The following is an 8,290-nucleotide window of genomic DNA, read 5'->3' as shown; positions in this document are numbered from 1 at the left end:
ACAGGCTACACAGGTGCTTGTATAATCTTGTCATTTCAAGACTGTACTACTGCTCTCACTGCTCTCAGGTCTACCTACTGTATGAATGCAATTCTACTTGTTTTCAACCTGCCTAAGCTCTCACATTAACACCCCCCACCCCACCCCACCGAGCTTCCTCCAGTAGCTTCCGATAGCAGCACGCATCAGATTTAAAACACTGATACTTACCTAAAAAGCCAAAAATGCACTAGCTCCCTCCTACCTTAAAGCCCTCATCACTTCTCACACTGCACCTCGCACCCCGCACCCTCAGAGCTACCAGCACTGCTCCACTGCTCCCACTATCTCTCGGTGTAAGAGGTAAGTATACTACAAGACTCTTTTCTGTTCTGACACCGAGGTGATCCAGACAGCTGTGTAGCCGGCTTAAAACGATGGCTGAAGACCTACTTCTTCATGAAATACTTGAACTAGCACTTTCTCCCCTGTTTGTTGTATGTTTGTATTATACGTACATATATATAAAAATAAATCTTGCTGAGTTCTTGATTCTGAAGCATTTTCTATAACATTTGAATTATTGACGCTCAGATATGAAGAGCCCTGTATAACCAGAAGAGTGCATGAGTAAGGCTTCATAACACAGTATATAGTTCACAATGATTAGAGTTCAGCCTATTTAGAACTTTGTCTTTCCTTGTTCTGGGTGTGAGTTTATGGCTAAGCTAGTTAATTAACAAACTAAATTGCTACTGGGGATCAACATTAGTAATATTCTGCATGGTATATAGCAGGTGACACTGGTGTCAAGGTGGACACACACTCTGCGTACAAACATGACAAAAGTCCTAGTTCATTTCTTACTTTTTAAATATTTCTTTGAATTTATTATTGAGTTTGTGAAGGTGATGCTATTTTTTGTTTTTAATCTGCAATTTCAAATTCTCTTTTCTTTTAAAATTGAATTATGTGACCAAATCAACCAAAGAAATGTGGATGGGAATGTGTAATAAATAAAAGTGACATGGAAATTTTAAGCAGTAAGTATCATTTAATAAAATAATGTATACTATTTACACATAAAAACTCCCTAATGTGTGGCTATAGGCTAATGTGGTTATCTCAAATTAATTAAGGAGTTTTAGGAGTATTCCAGAAAAGCAAATAAACCAGCAGTGCAATTAGGTGCAAATTTCCACACACACACAGACACACACACATGGATCCATCACACCAAGTGTCTGGGTTTATTGGTGTTGGGGAATTTTGGCTTGGTGTGGCATAAGCTTAACGTCTGCTTCCTAACACATCCTGTAAATCATAACTGATAAGCTCTTGTTCTTCCTCTGCTGTAACTACAAGAGAACATGTTTCTATATGATAAACCACTTCTACAGACACTGTGGGCTTTCTCTGTGTGAGAGGCTTTATTTCAAAGAGAGGTCTTTTCTGGATTTTTACTCTCATTTGTTTGAAACCTTTAAAATCATTATCCAAACCTGATATTAAACCTTGTTGAATTCTTGATTCCGATTGGTTGACTGACGCAAGGCAAAAAGGTTGACTGACTTCTTATACATTATCAATTCTATAGTGACAGGGTACAAGAGAACTTGTATAGCACATACCATGCAACTGGTGATATGCTAAGGAATGAGTGTGTGTGTGCCCTACGATGGGTTGGCAGTCTGTCCAGGGTGTATCCTGCCTTGATGCCCGATGACGCCTAACTTTAATAGGCTGGGCGTGATAATAGGAATTAAATTGTTTCATGGATGTTCCACAATATATATATATATATATATATATATATATATATATATATATATATATATATATATATATATATATATATATTTATTTATTTATTTATACTACAATATATATTTTTTCTTTTTCTTTTAATCCAACTGAGGGTTAAGGACCTTGCTCACAGGCCCAGCAGTGGCAACTTTGGTAGAGCTACTGTAGGTTTCAAACTAACAATCACAAACAGTTCTTTATGAATCTATTTACTGCTTATCCTACATTATGTCAAAGAAAGCCTGGAGGCAGTAGGTGGTAGGGAGTGGTAGCTCAACTGGATAAGATTCTGGGTTGTTGATTGGAGGATTGAGATTCAAGCCCTAGCCCTGCCTAGCTGCCACTGTTGTGCCCTTGAGTAAGGCTCTTAACCCTCTCTGCTTCAGAGGTGCTGTATCATGGCTAACCCTGTGCTCTGACCCCAACCTCCAAAGTGTGAAGAAAGAATTTCACTCTGCTCTAATGTATACGTGACAAAATAATGGCTACTATTCTGGAACCTAGGGTTAGGGTTAGGGCACTGGGGTTCAAGGGATGGGAAAAATCACACACACACACTTCTCCAAACTCCAGAGGTGCAAGACAAACATGCTAACCACTCAGCCACCATACATCCAGGTAGGTCTTTATTTAAAAGTCATCATAGGCAAATCACTGTGATATGAAATGAATAAACTACAACATGGCACGTTGTTGGAAAATAATTAAATTCACAGTGGAAAAAGTAATTGTGCTTTCCCACCACTACACTGGTGATTACTTTTGTATACCAGCACCACATGGAATGTTCCTTAATTAAAGCCTAAGAAACATCAATGCATTTTAAAATAGCTGTTTCACAGTAAAACACTGGATTGTTAAGTAAATGCAGAACATATTCACTCAACTATAGGGGGGAAGTCATGGTCTACTGGTTAGAGAGTTTGACTCCTAACCCTAAGGTTGTGGGTTCGAGTCTCAGGCCGGCAAAACCATGACTGAGGTGCCCTTGAGCAAGGCACCAACTGCTCCCCGGGCGCCGCAGCATAAATGGCTGCCCACTGCTCTGGGTGTGTGTTCATGGTGTGTGTGTGTGTTCACTGCTGTGTGTGTGCACTTTGGATGGGTTAAATGCAGAGAACGAATTCTGAGTATGGGTCACCGTACTTAGCTGTATGTCACGTCACTTTAACAAGATCAACATGAGTTTCAACATGAACACTTGCATGTTCAGATGCATGTATGTCAAATGTTTCGTGACATTTTACAGAATAATATTGCATGCATTGTCAATGTATAATGTGTATTTAAAGACATGTGATATATCAATTTTGGATTTTTTTTCCAGTACCTCTAACATCTCAGGGTTCACCAGGAGAAAATGCTAAATGGAAGGCATATTAAAGGAAAAGCAGAGAAGCAGAGATGGTGCTAAGTTTAGTGTCAGTGTGTTTGGATTGTGGTTTCATCTGTTTAATATGTACATAAAAGCCACATTTTTTTTTTCATTCTGTCATAGCCAACATGCTGTGGATTCATGAAGAGTGTATTATGAGACTCTGCAGTGTGTGTGTGTGTGTGTGTGTGTGTGTGTGTGTGTGTGTGTGTGTGTGTGTGTGTGTGTGTGTGTGTGTGTGTGTGTGTGTGTATCCACAGCTAAAATATGTGCATGCCGTTAGAGAACATGAGTAGACTCAGTTTCCATTGAGAACAATTCACTCCCAGGGAAATACAACCACTTTCCTTTACTCACACAAACAAGCCACATAAAGCTTGGATACGTTAATGCAGCCATGTGACACACACACACACACACACACACACACACACACACACACACACACACACACACACACACACACACACACACACACACACACATTCCTTCTCTTAATGGCTACTGCGTAATATTAATCCCAGGTCAGGTGGTGTAGCTTTCAACCATGCAATATAGTCAGGCAGTTGCACGCCTCCCTTCTCCTCTGTCCATGAGCCTTCCACAAACATTGGCATATATGGGGCTGTTGTGGCTGCTGTAATCCTGCTGCATGTTCACCACTCACACAGCTGTGCTCATAGAGCTAGATTTCTGTTAGCTCCAGTGTTTAATCACTGGGTGAGAGAATGAGTCACATTTCAGTGCAAAATGGCATTTGCTGAAAAGAAGAAATCAGGGTTTCATTTCAAGAGCATGTGCTCTTACGCTTGGAGGAGTCGTCATCTAAATGCTTTAGACTGTTTAGGTGTTAAACAGCATGGAATAGTTTAATATTTCCTCTTCTCTAGTTCACAAAGTAGGTGTGTTTAACAATATGAAGCCCAAGATGTGGAGTGCTGTGCAGCAGAATTAGTGTAGGGTAATACATTTATTTAACTCTAATAAGTCAGTTTGAGCTAATGCACTTCAATTGAGATGTTTTTCGCTGGAATAGTTTTGCAAAATTAAATTCACCTGGACTTTACACATCTGTGATGGTATTTAACAACAACAAAAAAAAGATTAAATAAATAAATAAATAAATAAATAAATAAATAAACAAACAAACAAACAAACAAACAAATAAATAAATCTTTTGGAAATGTTTTTAAAAACATTTAATATACATTTATATATAAATAATATATATATATATACTTTATATATATATAAAGTAGGGGGCACAGTGTCTTAGTGTGTGTGGAGTTTGCATGTTCTCCCCGTGCCTCGGGGGTTTCCTCCGGGTACTCCGGTTTCCTCCCCCCGTCCAAAGACATGCATGGTAGGTTGATTGGCATCTCTGGAAAATTGTCCATAGTGTGTGATTGCGTGAGTGAATGAGAGTGTGTGTGTGTGAAATGAAATTTTCTATAACAAATTTGAGTGTTTGTATTTGCATTTTCCCTGTTTTATAATTATACTAATCAAGCCATTCATTCAAAACATAAGGCTAAATAAATAAATAAATAAATAAATAAATAAATAAATAAATAAATGCATTTTCAAGAAAATAGAACAAAATTAGTGTGTACTTTGCCAAACAATTATGCAAATATTTTAAACAGGCAAAATCGCCCGCAATATCATTTCAAACAAACATGCAAACAAACAAACCGATAGTACAACTAAGAGAACTGAAACCCGTTCAGATCATATGAAAGAGATTGAGGAAGTTATTAATTCAAACACTTTGCCAACAAGGTTTTTCTAAAAAATAATAATAATAATAATAAAAAAATCTATTTAGAAAGCTACATTAAGTTCAAATCTTTGTTCTTATATAATTATTTGTTAACATACGCTCGATCGCTGTGTTAATTGTGATAATAAAGGAACATCTGTGTGAAAGAGAACACTGTCCATGTCGCTTCAGTTCTATTACTTTCTCTTCTTCATTTCCAATTCTTCAGAGTTAATGTATAATATACAACAGTTTATTCACAGACAATTAGTTAAATTAGATCATCTGTGAAATTAAGCTGCATCTTTATCAGTGAAAGTAAGCTAAACGTCGCAAATCAGGATCACAAGTGCAAGACATTGTCACATGACCATTTAATATATTTGACAAACACTGGTCACATGATTAGTCCAGATAAGTGATAACAACCATCTTTCTCTGTAACCATCCAAACCAGCTATATAGGTTGTGCATTACAACAAAGAATATAAATACATATTAATGCAGCTGTGTTGAGGTGTGAAAACCTAGAATGTACACTTACAACACACCTATCCTGAACCTGGGTCATGAAGCTGTTTTGTCCTGCTGCCGTTTTCAAGACTATTTGATTACACAGATAAATACTTTTGTCATCACATAAGATTTTAATGATATTGATTTCATTTTCTCATCTCTCTCTCTCTCTCTCTCTCTCTCTCTCTCTCTCTCTCTCTCTCTCTCTCTCTCTCTTTCTCGCTCTCTTTCTGTAAAATGAATATATAAGTACTTGAGTATCCTTAAAAGCAGCAGACAACACTCAGTGGACCCGACTTATGGTAATAACGAAGTGATTTATTGTAATGTCTAAAAAAAGTGATATCGAGTAAGTACTTCAAAAAGGTTCAGGGTCTAATATCCATGCACTATTTTCCAGAGCGCATGATTTAATATTCCTCGATCATCTCAGTGATGGCTTTGCAGATTCATTGTGTAGCATGTACTGTACAATTTCACTCAGTATTTCAGTCATCAATAGCCTTTACTGCTCCAGAGGTGATCATTTTCCTTTAACAACACACCTTAAAGTGGTTTATTCCTTTCATGTCCTTTTCTACTATAGCTTTTTCCCCAAATTATATTTTTGTATTTGCTAAAGAATGACACAATGCACTTTTTTTTAAATCAATTTCTAATTGTTCCATGTATCAGCTATAAACTGTCATTTCTTTACCAAACTGTGCCAGATAAGATTTATCTTTTGAAAACTTTATCCTTTATCCTATGATCAAAATTAAACATGTCTATCATGATGGATGTGAAGTCTACCAAGATGACTCCGCCCTTATTCAGAACTGTCTATGCTCTATAATCATAAGCTATTTCTTTCACATCACTTGCTAGCTAACATGTATGGGAGATTTCGGAGAACTGTGTTAAACAGTGCTCTGGTAAGTTGGTCAAAATTCCAACAACTGAGGGATTAGTTGTTGAGAGGTTGATTATTGCTCCAGTACAGTATTGGGCTGTTGTGGAGGCTTGTGGTCACCCATTGCCTTAGTAACATGTTACACTGTTCCTTTAATGTGTTACTCGTCTGTACCTATACTGCTGTGGAAACAAATCCGTGGCTTATGTGTTCATTTAAATATTTTGAGTCAGCATGCAAATTACTAAAGCCTTGTCGAGGGAGTATAGATATGTCTGTGTGTGCCTATTTTTTTTTTTCAATCTAAGATAAGACTAACCTGGAATTTTAATTAAATTATTTTTTATGGAATACCTACTGTATGTTGAGTATGTTGTTTAGAACCATAAATAACTTTGTGATAACAAACTACATGGTACCAGCATACTGTACATACAGAAGATAACGTTAGCATAGCGGTATCGCTAGCATAGTTTCTTATGGTTTCTAATAAGACAATGGGGATTAAATAGCTATGTAACCTTCATTATGAAAAGAAAGAGTGGTTGACAGACTCCTCAAAGCTCATGATAATTCTCTCTCTCTCTCTCTCTCTCTCTCTCTCTCTCTCTCTCTCTCTCTCTCTCTCTCTCTTTCTCTCTCTCTCTTTCTCTCTCTCTCTTTACTGACTCCCTAGTAGGAAAATGAGTGACGACAGACCTGAGGTTAACCCAGTAGAGGTATTTTGAAGAAGTATTCCTAAATGTCTCTCATTGGTATTTCCATCTTCACACACACACAAACACACACACACACACACACACACACACACACACACACACACACACACACACACACACACACACACACACACACGCACACACACGCACACACACGCACACACACACACAGCATGACTCATGAGTGTGTCTTTTGAGGGATTCCCTCCCCACATCATTCTGTTTGTATCTCATTCCCCAGACAACCAAAAGAATAAAATTAAGTCATGTGACAACGACACAATGTCCTTTATTTCACAATGTACAGAATTTTACAATTCAGAAGCTACGGATCCAGCACTGCCTTATTCTCCATGCTTACTTATATTCACTAAAATCATTCAGCTTTATCTTTGGTGCTTAATGTTCTCCTCACAGCTCTGTTGTCTCTATCTTCATATTTTTCAGTCAAATTAAAACTCGGAGATAAAATTCCTTAAACTCCATGCTCATTTGCTTTTCCGCTCTTTGTATCCATGACAACCAGCCGTTCTCAATGACAGAATGTGTAAACACTAGAACTAGTGACTAAGAGGCCTGTGGCTTTCCGGAGCTGTTACGCACTCTGTGTGTCTGAGATATAATTGTACAAGCTCCGGCTGTGTCTGATTTCACCCTTTCTACTCTAAATAGTCAACCAAAACAGCACTTAGCACGGTTTAATCCCATAATACAAGTGCTTCAGAAGGGTGTGAAGACTGGAGAATGTATTATTATCTTTATTATCATCAGTATGGATTGTTAGGTGGCAACTTTCATGTCTTTGGGTTAAAAGTATTACTAAGTTTATTAATAATTCCATTTGAAACCCACACCATTTTAGTCAGTGTTAAATATTTCCTGTCCTTAATATTCTATTTAATATTGCTAACTGTCCAATGAACTACATGCTCTTCTTCTAGCACAGCATTATGTTCAAAAGTATATAAAAAACTAAGAACCGTAAAAAATAACCGATGAACAAATGATTTTCCAAAAAGATGAGAAGTCAGTCTAAAATCTACAACAAAGCCGCTATACAAATGCTAGATTTTCCAACTTATAAATATTAGATACTGCTATGCAAATGTTAGCTATTGTTAGCTTCTTCTACCTAGCTACTGTAGAACCATAAAACTAGCTAGCATGTTAGATGTTTTTACAATAACATTGAGTATCCAGAACATTATTATTTAAGATAGTTCAATGCTAGTGTATTTAAG

Source organism: Tachysurus fulvidraco, chromosome 8 (assembly GCF_022655615.1).
Source record: "Tachysurus fulvidraco isolate hzauxx_2018 chromosome 8, HZAU_PFXX_2.0, whole genome shotgun sequence".
Lineage (NCBI taxonomy): Eukaryota > Metazoa > Chordata > Actinopteri > Siluriformes > Bagridae > Tachysurus > Tachysurus fulvidraco.
This window is presented reverse-complemented; position numbering follows the sequence as displayed.